At 35.4% G+C, this 14728-nt stretch overlaps 1 long non-coding RNA gene across 1 annotated transcript in view; it reads right to left on the bottom strand.

The window, feature by feature from the left end:
• Positions 1-1093: 1093 nt before the first annotated feature.
• Positions 1094-14728, bottom strand: part of LOC105725503 (uncharacterized) — a 48762-nt gene continuing 35127 nt past the window's right edge. The window contains exons 2-3 of the long non-coding RNA XR_002477943.2: positions 3178-3239; positions 1094-1246 (exon numbers count right to left, since the gene is read on the bottom strand). This is a non-coding gene — a long non-coding RNA (uncharacterized LOC105725503). The remainder of the gene's footprint in view (positions 1247-3177; positions 3240-14728) is intronic.

Here is a 14728-nt window from a genome sequence, read left to right on the forward strand (position 1 = left end):
GTCTAAGCCCCTCTAGGAGGGCTCAAAGCATGAAGTGACCAGCCCCTGTATACACTTCCAGGATGAGTCTATTTTGAACTAATTTCATTGGGGATTCCCTGTAGGGCTCCTGTACATCATGGAGGGTCAACACCCCAGACACTCCCACGAGGCCCCCAGTCACCCAGGGGTGTCTTTTTAGCTGGGAGGAGCAAAATGCCCTTCTTTTCCAAGCAGAAGAAACTCAGTCTCTCATTTACCTATGAAAACAACAATACAGATCCTTGTGCAAATGCTCACAGTCAAGCCAAATTAAGATTCATTTCAGGAGAAAAAGCAACAGAGAATGTAAGGCTGATTGCCTTGTGGGGACCTTGGACACACCCCCTCCCTCGCGGGGACCTCGGGCATGCCCCCCTCCCTCGCGGGGACCTCGGGCATGCCCCTCTCCCTCGCGGGGACCTCGGACACGCCCCCCTCCCTCGCCGGGAGCTCGGACACGCCACCTACCCTCGCTGGGAGCTAGGACACGCCTCCTTCCCTTGCGGAGAGCTCGGACACACCTCCCCCGCCCCGGGGAGCCTGAGAAAAAAACCCCGTCAGGACCTACCTGATAGCATTTTGTCCCATCCAGGCCCCACTCCCTACCTACCATTTTGTCCTATCCAGGCCCCACTCCCTACCTACCATTTTGTCCTATCCAGGCCCCACTCCGTGCCTGCCATTTTGTCTTCCTGCTTGCCATTTTGTCCTATCTGGGCCCCACTGCCTGCCTACCATTGTGTCCTATCTGGGCCCCACTCCCTGCCATTTTGTTCCATCCGGGCCCCACTCCCCACCATTTTGTCTCACTCACCTTGGGCACAGCCAATCAAATGCCTCCACTCCCTGTAAAACCCGGTGCCTGAGGGGAGTCCGCGCGACTTCTCGGGCCCCTCCTGTCGGACCGCAGAACCTCACCCGGGAGCCTGAATAAATTCCCTTGCATTGGATTATTTTCGTGCTGGCCTCAGTTTCTTCGTTTTATCCTCGGCGAGAACAGACCTTACAGAGAAGAGTCTCTCAAGGGCCCTTAACCAAAGGGAGATTCTGGGCTCAGAAGGACTTACCAGTTCTGCCAGAGGAGAAACTCGAATTCATGGAGGCTTCAATGGGCCCCAGCTGGTACCTTAGCTCCGAGTTCAAGCAACTCCTTTGGAGTCCTGAGTCTTCTCTTAGGCCCCACTTGTTTGGGTGCCAAATTATTGTGGATGAAAAGAGTCAAACTCTGTAAAATATTTTAAGAGATTTATTCTGAGTCAAATACGAGTAGCCATGACCCATGACACAGCCCTCAGTAGGTCCTGAGAACATGTGCCCAAGATGGTCAGGATGCAGCTTAGTTTTATACATTTTAGGGAGGCATGAGACTTAAATCAAATACATTTAAGAAATACTTGAGTTTGGTCCAGAAAAGTCGACTTGAAGTTGGGGGGAGGGTCTTCCAGCTTATAGGTAGATTTTAAAATTTTCTGATTGACAGTTGGTTGAGTTTATCCAAATACCTGAGGTCAATAGAAAGGAATGTCTGGGTTGCAATAAGGTTGTGGAGATGAAAGTTTTATCATGCAGATAAAGCTTCTAGGCTTTAGAGGAAGTAAGTTATAAAACGCTTTTTTATCAGATTGAAAGTCTGTGTTGATATTAATGCCAGAGTTGTATAATAAGGATGTCTGACTCCCATTTCCTATCCTGGCCTGAACCAGTCTTTCAAGTTAAATTTTATTTTAAGAGCCCTGGCTGAGAAGGAAGTCCATTCAAATGGTTGGGGGCCTGAGAATTCTATTTCTTGTTTACACAGTGTATTGCAAACTAAGAAACCTCCCATGAGTTTTAGTTTCCATATTTTTGGAGGGCTTCATTATATACGTATGACTGACCAAATAATTGGATATACGACTGAGCTCAATTTTTAGCCTGATTCCATTCTCTGGAGGTTAGACAGAGATATCAAGTAGCCCAAAGCCCCAACTCTCTGATGGTGTTTGCTTTTTCTTTTATGACCAGCCCCCCATTCTGCTGGTCATTTTATTGCCATAAACTGTTTTGTGTTCTGACATGATTCACCTCATTAGCATAAACTTATGTGTGGTTCCAGATCCCACAACAAATAACAAAAACCTTCTATTATTTGAAAAATTCTAGTGGTTTAGAGGTTACCTCTCAGATAATGACCTTCTTTATGCAGGTTTTCAATAAACAAACTGTATGCGGAGCATACATCCAATTATTTCAAATATATTTGAAAGGAAATAGATGCAAAATTATTATATGTGCCAATTTCTCTGTTAGGTTGTATTCTTCGTATGTTTTTATTTTCCACTTTTCTAAAATGCGCATATATTAACTGTGTAATTACAAATATATATTAACTAGAAATGACTTTGGAAGAAACTCATTTGGGGAAAAGTATTAGTAAAGGTGCCATTTCCTTTCTTGGATTCATTTTAGATATTTTTCAAGCCACTGAAAAGAGACTAGAAAAAGTCTTAAGGTAAAACTTTCAAAATTCTATTCCATAGAAGATACTGAAAATACTCCTTTAAAATGTGGAATCTTTTGATCTACTGATGTGAGATATAGTAGCTTTTAAATAATAAATTTCTTCTTTGGTAGATCCAGTAGCATGCTTTGTTTTCAGAAAAGTGTCTTTGCAAATTACATAACAGATATTAATGTCAAAGCATCTGAACTGTAGTAACAGGTCTCTACATAATTATTATCTCATACTTCATTAAAATTTGAACTTAAAAATGATTCTTAAAACTAGTATATGTAATGAATGTCTTATTAGACAACATCTTATTCTCTACATCTCAGCATGTTCAACTCTAAAAATATATGCAAATTATTCCTTTTTAAACATTAAACCAGAATTGAGGAACATCTTAAGTCATCACAGGAGGCTAACAAATTACAGTGATGTTCATGTAAATGAATACCTGTTGAGGAGCTAAGACACTTCTGTGGAACACTATTCTAAGAATCAAACCAAAATATATACAGAAAATATAAGTATAGACATTTCCAAATGAATGTTGAAAATGCTATTTGTTTTAAAACGTACAAACATACATACACACACATACAAATCCAAGATAAAAGTAATGATAAAAAACACTTAAAAAAATAACAAACATAACTGTGTATTATATATACCTGAATCAAGCACTCTTCATAAAAAGGCCCGGAAATGGTTTAGTAATGTATTTCCAATTAATCTGTGAAATGAAGGCAAGAGAGAAGATCAGCAACTTATCTGACGTCAAAAATAAAATGTATGGCAAAATCAGACTCCTAATTATTTACTTTACTCCCAGAGAAAACTGTTATATTTGTTGTTCTGCTTTTTAGGTCATGTACTACCACAGACAGATTTTTTGTAAAAACTCTTGATATAGAATGGAGAGCTTTGTTTGCTTATTATTCTTAGGTTTTAACAAAAATATTCACGTCATTACATTTTTGTATGTACATTTGCTCTGTTAAGAAAGATGCATCCATTAATTTTTTTTAATTGCCTGTGTGTTTTCACAGTTCATAGGGCAATAAAAAATTCAAGGTTCCCTCTGTAGAAACAAGAAAATTTGAAATTAAAAATACGTTATAATAAAGTAAACTTATAATCTGAACAGATTTTGATATTTCATTTTAAGCAAGAGGCAATCCAGTTTATTTAACAAAAACATGAAAGAGGTTATGAGAAGTAGCAATTTACTAACTGTATGAAGATATATCTTCTTTGTACCTGTAAGATAGCTCATAAAAGCAGTGCCAAATCAGAACACTGTGGCATTGGTATTAAGGCATCTTGTTTCATTTCGTCTCTGACTAAGCCATATTTCTAGATATTTTCTAGAGATAATCTCTTATCCCAACTAGTGAAGTTACAGAATAAATAAAATGTGATATAGAACCTAGAGGAGAAGTTTATATGAACAATGTAACTTTCATCCTACAATTCTGATTACAGCTTCCAAGATTGCCTCATTGATCTGGTTTAAAATTTAGTTGATTTTCACAAAGAGGTTGCAATTATGCATTTTAGCTATTCAGTGTCTGTGACACTTAAGCTACTTTGTTTTGTGAGAGTATAAAACATTACAAATCAATGTTGCATTCCTTGTGTTACTATTTTGAGTCTTTTCTTCCATGTTTATTTTTAAACTCCAAGCACAAATTTGGAAAAAAAGAGACTTAGGTGAGTAAATGTATATTTGCCTGTTCAATGTCTATAATGTAAATTATTTTTAAATATTCTGATAATTGAAAAATACTGCAATAAGAAAAATCTACACACATGAAGTAACAAAGAAAACAACTGGAAAAAGTAGAAATGGCGAACACATTTATATTCATTTTAAATACTCTGAGAAACCTCATATAACATAAGCAATGTTAAAAAATGATCATTTAAAATTATCATTATCACATCGTCCAAAATATGTGTTCCCATATTAAGTAACACTAACCAGGTTTTGATATTTCTAGCATTTTTCAAATTGTTCACTGCATTTCTGGCTCATGCTAAATTGAGAAGTCATACCAAGGAACCATTTATTTCGGCTTTTGGCTCTTACTCATGTATGACGTTCATAATATCATTAAATTAGCCACAAATTGAACTGTGATAACAGAGTAAAATGCAATGTGAACAATCTACTTGTGTAGATTTTTTAGTCTCAGTTGATGCTTGCTTTCAGAAATCATTTTTAAAAATTGATAAAATTTTGACTGGGTTTCTTTTTGACTCAAAAACAAATTAAAATGTGTCTTCATATTACTAATTTACTCTGCCAAGAAAGAATTATATGTTTTATGAAATTCTATTTTTCTGTCAGTATGATAATTAAGAGAATATAAGGTTTTCTTAGTTCTTCATTACATATTTTAAAACTTTTTTCAATGAGACTGCTTTAATGTTGTCCCATATAATATTTATTTTATACGAAACATTTATATTTTTAAAATGTACAGCTAGTATTGAGGAAATGTGAAGATCAGATATAAAAGAAAACAATGAACAGACCATTAAAAAATTAATGGAATAAATAGATTATGTTTGGAAAAGAAAAAAAGGAGAAAGTAACATATATAAAGAGAAGAATGTAATAAAATCGTTATTAATCTTGCTAAAAGAGTGAAAATACATCTTTAGAAGTTATGATTCAAACTGAATTTTATCAAAATATAAATACAAAGAAAAATGTTTTCTATAGAATTACATAATTACTAGGTTTATTCATTTGTTCTTAATGGGAAATATCTTCAGAAGGTCAATGAAGATGATTTCTAAAATGTTTTCAATATTCAATAACATTTCTCATGATTGATGAAAGTAAATAATTTGAAAAAAAAACTAAGGCATGAGAAAACTTGGGTTCTATTCTTTAAAAAGTTAAAATTATATTCAGCAGATTTATGCTTTTATAATTTTAAAAGTTAAATTTGGATATATTTTCATTTATTTTTCAAATTTTTTCTAAATTTTACTGAGTATAATTTCCAAAGGGGTTTAGTCCATACTAGCTTTAATCTGGTTATTCATCATTCAAGAAGAGTAAACTTCTAATATGAAAGTGCCCTATATCAAAGTTATTTGTTGGTTGAAAGACTTTAAAATGAACAGTTACACATTACTTATGTTTGTGGGTACATTCCAGATATATTAATTATTCCTACAAATTATAATTTACCAACTTAAAGATAGAAGAGCTATGAGTTATGAAAGATTACCAGTAAGTAGAAATAAGTAGTGTTTCCAGATTCTGTCCATCAGCTATATTGTTTGTGTAACATTTCACAATGTATGTGGATGACTTTTTCTTTATTCTTGCTCTTAATGTGTTTTTTAAGTTTTAAACACAGTACCATCTTAAATCAATTTAATAACAAAAAACTTTATTTTAAAAATGTTATTTATTAAGACCATAGATTTCTCACAGTTTCCACTTTGAATTTAAAAAATTTATCTCAATTGTTTTTTTCCCAGAATAATCCAAATCATGGGAAAGAAGATAAATTATTATCTACCTAAAGTAATGGACAAGGGAGGAGCTTCAGGATTTCCAATAGGGAGTATCTCAACTATAACCATAATTTATTTTGTAGATTTTTTTACTTAGTGATTAATTTTCTCTCTCAAATTTGAATAAGTAAACAGATAAATTTATTAAAAGTATATATAACATACAGAGTATAAAGTGTATATATGTATATTATATATGAGAAATACTTCATTGTATTTTGTATATTAGCCCTAAAAAGAAGAAATGATTGATTTTATAAGTCAGCATGGACCTGAGATGATAGTGTCAAAAAGAATAAAATTGACCAACAAAACCCCTCATAACTTCTGAATAGAGTCAGAATCAAGACCAATTCACCTAGCCACCCAGGATTATGATTTTTAATTATCTACTGTGGAAGTAATAATATTAACACCAAAACGTAACAGTATTTATTTTGTTTTTTGAAAATTGATTTTAATTTTGGTTCCAGGGTACATATGTACAATATGCAGGTTTGTTACATAGATAAACCTGTGACATGGTGGTTTGTGGCACCTATCAACCCACCACCTAGGTATTAAACCCCACACGCATTAGCTATTTGTTCTGATGCTCTCCCCACAACACACCCACCCAACAGTTTCCCTTTCCTGTGTCCATGTGTTCTCGTTGTTTGGCTCTCACTTATGAGTGAGAAGATATGATGTTTGGTTTCCTGTTCCTGTGTTAGTTTGCTGAGGATGATGGCTTCCAGCTTCATCCATGTCCCTGCAAAGGACATGATCTCATTCCATTTTATAGCTGCATAGTATTCCATGGTGTGTATGTACCACATTTTCTTTATCCAGTCTATCCTTGATGGGTATTTGGATTGGTCCCAAGTCTTTGCTGTTGTGAATAGTGCTGCAATAAACATGTGTGCATGTATGTTTATAATAGAATGATTTATATCCCTTTGAGTATAATACCCAGTAATGGGTTTGCTGGGTCAAATGGTATTTCTTGTTCTAGATCCATGAGGAATTGCCGCACTGTCTTTCACAGTAGTTGAAGTAATTTACATTCACACCAACGGTATAAAAGCATAATTGCCATTCTGACGTGTGTGAGGTGGTATCTCAAGTGGTTTTGATTTGCATTTCTCTAATGATCAGTGATGTTAAGCTTTTTTTATATATGTTTTTGGCTGCATAAATGTCTTTTTTTAAGAAGTGTCTGTTCATGTCCTTTGCCAGCTTTTTAATTTTTATTGTACTTTAAGTTCTGGGATACATGTGAAGAATGTGCAGATTTCTTACATAGGTATACACGTGCCATGGTGGTTTGCTTTACTCATCAACCTGTCATCTACATTAGGTATTTCTCCTAATGCTATCCCTCGCATAGGCTTCCACCCCCAGACAGGCCCTAGTATGTGATGTTCCCCTCTCTGTGTCCATGTGTCCTCATTGTTTAACTCCCACTTATGGTTGAGAACATGCGGTGTTTGGTTTTCTGTCCCTGTGTTAATTTGCTGAGAATGATGGTTTCCAGCTTTATCCATGTCCCTACAAAAGACATGAACTCATCCTTTTTTATAGCTGCATAGTATTCCATGGTGTATATGTGCCATATTTTGTTTATTCAGTTTATCATTGACGTGCATTTGGGTTGGTTCTACGTCTTTGCTATTGTGAATAGTGCTGCAATAAACATATATGTGCCTGTGTCTTTATAGTAGAATGATTTATAATCCTTTGTGTATATACCCAGTAATAGGATTGCTGGGTCAAGTGGTATTTCTGGTTCTAGATCCTTGAGTAATTGCCACACTGTCTTTCACAATGTTTGAACTAATTTACACTCCCACCAACAGTATTAAAGTGTTCCTATTTCTCCACATCCTCTTCAGTATCTGTTATTCCTGACTTGGTAGTAATAGCTACTCTAACTAGCATGAGATGGTATCTTCATTGTGATTTTGATTTGCATTTATTTAATCACCAGTAATGACGAGCTTTTTTTCATATGTTTCTTGGCCTCATAAATGTCTTCGTTTGAGAAGTCTCTGCTCATATCCTTTGCTCACTTTTTGAATGTGGTTGTTTGCTTTTTTCTTGTAAATTTATGTTCCTTGTAGATTCTGGATATTAGCCCTTTCTCGAATGGATAGATTACAAAAATTTTCTCACATTCAGTAGGTTGTCTGTTCATTCTGATGATAGTTTCTTTTGCTGTGCAGAATCTCTTTAATTAGATACTGTTTGTCTATTTTGGCTTTTGTTTCCATTGCTTTTTGTGTTTAGTCATGAAGTTTGCTGATGCCTGTGTCCTTACTGGAATTGCCTAGGTTTTCTTCTAGGATTTTTATGGTTTTAGGTGTTACATTTAAGTCTTTAATCCATCTTGAGTTATTTATTGTATAAGGTGTAAGGAATGGGTCCAATTTTAGTTTTCTGCATACGGCTAACCAGTTTTCCCAAAACCAATTATTAAATAGGGAATCCTTTTTACATTGCTTGTTTTTGTCAGGTTTGTCAACGATCAGATGGTTGTAGATATGTGGCATGATTTCTGAGGGCTCTGTTCTGCTCCATTTGCCTATATATCTGTTTTAGTACCAGTACTATGCAGTTTGGATTACTGTAGCCTCATAGTATTGTTTGAAGTCAGGTCACAGGATGCCTCCAGCTTTGTTCTTTTTGCTTAGGATTGTCTTAGCTATACAGGCTCTTTCTTGGTTCCATATAAAATTTAAAGTATTTTTTTTCTAATTCAGTGAAGAAAGTTCAATGGTAGCTTGATGAGGATAGCATTGAATCTATAAATTACTTTGAGCAGTATGGCCATTTTCACAATATTGATTCTTCCTATCCATAATCATGGAATGTTTTTCCATTTGTCTGTGTCCTCTCTTATTTTCTTGAGCAGTGGTTTTTAGTTCTCTTTGAAGAGGTCCTTCACATCCCTTGTAATTTGTATTACTAGGTATTGTATTCTCTTTGTAGTAGTTGTAAATAGGAGTTCAATCATGATTTGGTTTTCTGTTTGTCTATTATTGATGTATAGAAATGCTTCTGAATTTTGCACATTTATTTTGTAACCACTAAGTTGCTTATCAGCTTAAGAAGACTTTGGGCTGAGACAATGAGATTTTCTAAATATACAATCATGTCATCTGTGAATATTGACAATTTGACATCCTCTAGCCTTATTTGAATACCCTTTATTTCTTTCTCTTGCCTGATTACCCTGGACAGAACTTCCAATACCATGTTGAATAAGAGTGATGAAAGAGGATATCCATTTCTTTTGGCAGTTTCCAAAAAGAATGCGTCCAGCTTTTACCCATTCAGTATTATATTGGCTGTGGGTTTGTCATAAATAGCTTTTATTATTTTGAGATTCGTTTCATCAATACCTAGTTTATTGAGAGTTTTTAGCATGAAGGGGTGTTGAATTTTATTGAAGGCCTTTTCTGCATCTATTGAGATAATTATGTGTTTTTTGTCATTCATTCTGTTTATGTGATTAATTACATTTATGGATTTGCATATGTTGAACCAGACTTGCATACCAGGGATGAAGCTGATGTGATGGTGGTGGATAAGCTTTTTGATGTGCTGCTGGATTCAGTCTGCTAGTATTTTATTGAAGATCCTTGCATCGATGTTCATCTGGGATACTGGTCAGATAATTTTTGTTGTTGTTGTATATCTGCCAGGTTCTGGTGTCAGGATGATGCTGGCATCATAAAATAAGTTATAGAGGAGTCCCTCTAATTCTATTGTTTGGAATAGTTTCAGAAGGAATTTTACCATCTCCTCTTTGTACCACTGGTAGGGTTCAGCTGTGAATCTTTCTGGTCCAGGGCTTTTTTTTATTATTATTGGTAGGCTATTACTCCCTGAATTTCAGAACTTATTATTGGTCTACTCAGAGTTTTAACATCTTCCTGGTTTAGTCTTGGGAGGGTGTATGTGTTCAGGAAATTTACCCATTTCTTTTAGATTTTCTAGTTTATTTGCACAGAGACATTCATAGTATACTCTGATGGTAGTTTATATTTCTCTGGGATCAGTGGTGATATCTCTTTATCTTTTTTATTGTGTCTATTTGATTCTTCTATATTTTCTTTCTTTATTAGTCTCCTGTTCCTAAATGACTACTGGGTACATAACAAAATTGAGGCAGAAATAAATAAGTTTGAAACCAATGAGAAGAAAGACACAACATACCAGAATCTCTGAAACACAGCTAAAGCAGTGTTTAGAGGGAAATTTATAGCACTAAATGCACACAGGAGAAAGCAAAAAAGATATAAAATTGACACCCTAACATCACAATTGAAAGAACTAGAGAAGCAAGAGCAAACAAATTCAAAAGCTAGCAGAAGACAAGAAATAACTAAGATCAGAGCAGAACTGAAGGAGATAGTGATATGAAAAACACTTTAAAAATTCAATGAATTCAGGAGCTGGTTTTCTGAAAAGATTAACAAAATAGACGGCTAACCAGACTAATAAAGAAGAAAAGAGAAAAAAATCAAATAGACGCAATACAAAATGATAAAGAGGATATCACTACTGATCCCACAGAAATACAAACTACCTTCAGAGAATACTATAAACACTTCTAGACAAAAAACAAAAACTACAAAATCTAGAAGAAATTGATAAATTCCTGGACACATACACCCTCCTGAGACCAAACCAGGAAGAAGTCGAATTCCTGAGTAGACCAGTTCTCAAACTGAGAATAATTAATTAATAGCCTACCAATCAAAAAAAGCCTACAACCAGATGGATTCACAGCCTAATTCTAACAGAGGCACAAAGAGGAGTTGGTACCATTCCTTCTGAAACTATTCTAAACAATAGAAATAGAGAAAGTTTTTCCAAATAAATTTATGAGGCCAGCATCAACATGATACCAAAATCTGGCAGAGATACACACACAAAAAATAACATTTCCAGCTAATATCCCTGATAATATCGATGCAAAGATCCTCAAAAAAAAAAAAAAAAAAAAAAAATTGCAAACCGAATCCAGGAGCACATCCAGAAGCTTATCTACCACCACCAAGTCAGCTTCATCCCTGGGATGCAAGACTGGTTCAACATACACAAAACAATAAACATAATCCATCCCATAAAGAGAAACAATGACAAAAAAACAGATGATTATCTCAATGGATGCAAAAATGGCCATCAATAAAATTCAACAGCCCTTCATGCTAAAAATTCTCAATAAACTAGGTTTTGATGGAATGAATCTCAAAATCATAAGAGCTATTTATGACAAACCCACAGCCAATATCATACTGAATGGGCAAAAGCTGGAAACATTCCCTTTGAAAACCAGAACAAGACAATTTGCCCTTTCTTACAACATAGTATTGTAAGTTCTGTCTAGGGCAATGAGGCAGGAGAAAGAAATAAAGGGTATTCAAATAGGAAGAAAGGAAGTCAAATTGTCACTGAAACCTTATTGTCTTACGCCAAAATCTCCTTAAGCTGATAAGCAACTTCAGCAAAGTCCCAGGATACAAAATCAATGTGCAAAAATTGCAAGCATTCCTGTAAACCAATAATTAGACAAAGAGCCATATCATGAATGAACTCATTCCTAATTCCTACAAAGATAATAAAATACCTAGGGATACAAATTAAAAGGGATGTGAAGGACCTCTTCAAAGAGAACTACAAACCACTGCTCAAGAAAATAAGAGAGGATACAAACAAATGGAAAAACATTACATTTTCATGAATAGGAAGAATCAATATTGTGAAATGCCCATATTGCCCAAAGTAATTTATAGATTCAATGCTATTTCCATCAAGCTACCATTGACTTTCTTCACTGAATTAGGAAAAACAACTTTAAATTTCATATAGAACCACAAAAGAGCCCACATAACCAAGACAATCCTAAGCAAAAAAAAAAACAAAACTGGAGGCATCACACTACCTGACTTTCACCTATTTTACAAGGTTACAGTAACCAAAACAGCATGGTACTTGTACCAAAACAGATATATAGATGAATGGAATGGAACAGAGCGCTCAGAAATAACACCACACATCTACAACTATCTGATCTTTGACAAACCTGACAAAAACAAGCAATGGAAAAAGGATTCCCTTTTTAATAAACAGTGTTGGGAAAACTGGCTAGCCATATGCAGAAAACTGAAACTGGACCGCTTCCTTATACTTTATACAAAAATTAGCTCAAGATGGATTAAAGATTTAAACACAACACCTAAAACCATGAAAACCCTAGAAGAAAACCTAGGCAATGCCATTCAGGACATAGGCATGGGCAAAAATTTCATGACTAAAACACTGAATGTAATGGCAACAAAAGCCAAAAATGACAAATGAAATCTAATTAAACTAAAGAGCTTCTACAAAGCAAAAGAAACTGTCATCAGAGTGAACAGTCAACCTACAAAATGGGAGAAAACTTTTGCAATCTATCCATCTGACAAAGGACTAATATTCAGAATCTTCAAGGAATTTAAACAAATTTACAAGAAAAATACAACCCCATCAAAAAGTGGATGAAAAATATGAACAGACACTTCTCAAAAGAAGACATTTATGTGGCCAAGAAACATATGAAAACAAGCTCATCATCACTGGTGATTAGAGAAATGCAAATCAAAACCACAATGAGATACCACTCATGCCATTTAGAATGGTGATCATTGCAAATTCAGGAAACACAGATACTAGAGAGGTGGGGAAATATTAATGCTTTTACACTGTTGGTGGGAGTGTAAATTAGTTCAACTATTGTGGAAGACAGGGTGGCAATTCCTGAAGGATCTAAAACCAGAAAAACCTTTTGACCCAGCAATCCCATTACTGGGTATATACCCAAACGATTATAAATCATTGTACTATAAACACACATGCACACATATGTTTATTGCAGCACTGTTCACCACAGCAAAGACTTGGAACTAACCCAAATGCCCATCAATAATAGACTAGATAAAGAAAATGTGGCACATGTAGACCATTGAACACTATGCAGCCATAAAAAAAATAATGAAGGGACATGTATGAAGCTGGAAACCATAATTCTCAGCAAACACAGGGATAGAAAACCAAATACCACATGTTCTCACTCATGAGTGGGAGTTGAACAATGAGAACACATGGACACAGGAAGGGGAACATCACACACTGGATCCTGTCTGGGGGTGGGGCACTATGGGAGGGACAGTATTAAGAGAAATACCTAATGCAGATGACGGGTTATGGGTGCAGCAAACCACCATGGCACATGTTTACCTATGCAACAAAACTACATGTTCTACACATGTATCCCAGAAGTTAAAATATAATAAAAATATTTTAATGTATTCATAAAAAGAACAAAAAACCTCTTTCTTGGCCTACAACTACTGTAATACTTATTGTGCACACTTAATATGAAAGGTAGAATAAAAAGAGTAGTATTTCATGTTTACACTAAATAAACAAAACAGAATGGCGATCATTAAAAAATCTGGAGACAACAGATGCTGGAGAGGATGTGGAGAAATAGGAACACTTTTACACCGTTGGTGGGAGTGTAAATTAGTTCAGCCATTGTGGAAGACAGTGTGGCAATTCCTCAAGGACCTAGAAATGGAAATTCCATTTGACCCAGCAATCCCATTACTGGATATATATCCAAAGGATTATAAATCATTCTACTATAAGGACACATGCACACAAATGTTCATTGCAGCACAGTTTACAATAGCAAAGACCTGGAACCAACCCAAATGCCCATCGATGATAGACTGGACAGGGAAAATGTTGCACATATACACCATGGAATATTATGCAGCCATCAAAAATGATGAGTTCGCGTCCTTTGTAGGGACATGGATGAAGCTGGAAACCATCATTCTCAGCAAACTGACAGAAGAACACAAAATCAAACACTGCATGTTCTCACTCATAGGCAGGTGATGAACAATGGGAACACATGGACACAGGGAGGGGAGCACTATACACTGGGGTCTGTTGGGGGGAAATAGGGGAGGGGACAGTAAGGGGTGGGGAATGGGGGAGAGATAACATGAGGAGAAATGCCAGATATAGGTGAAGGGGAGGAAGGCAGCAAATCACACTGCCACGTGTGTACCTATGCAACAATCTTGCATGTTCTTCACATGTACCCCAAAACCTAAAATACAATTAAAAAATAAAAATAATAAAAAAATAAACAAAACACTAAATGATATTTTACCTTTCTGTAAGAAACCACAACCAGAAATTTTAGTTGTGTTTCTAAAAACAAATCTTAAAAATAGAAATTTCAGAGACTTTCCTTTACTGATCTGGCAACTAAAAACCTTGGAACTTATGACTCTATCCTAACAAGTAAAATTCGGAACAAACCAAGAAATCAACAGTTGTATTTAGGTCTATCAGTGAAGTGAAGTCATAGGGCAAACCACTACCTCCAAAATTGAAAAGAAACAGGTCAATACAGAGCATCACAACTTAGCAGAGTGGAAACCTTTAGACAGATACCTACTTGAGAGAGAACCAGTGCTTGGGTAGAAAACCCTGAATATAATTAATAAACTACCGGAGGCTCAGCATGGACAAGTCTGAGAGTTAAAAACATCAGTGGAAGGGCTCTAACTTTTGTGCATTTTGGATCCCAGAGCTCAACAAAATTATCTTACTGAATATGAAAAATAAAATCCC

The sequence above is a fragment of the Aotus nancymaae genome, unplaced genomic scaffold, assembly GCF_030222135.1.
Source record: "Aotus nancymaae isolate 86718 unplaced genomic scaffold, 86718_ANA_hifiasm-v0.15.2.pri h1tg000004l, whole genome shotgun sequence".
Classification (NCBI taxonomy): Eukaryota; Metazoa; Chordata; class Mammalia; order Primates; family Aotidae; genus Aotus; species Aotus nancymaae.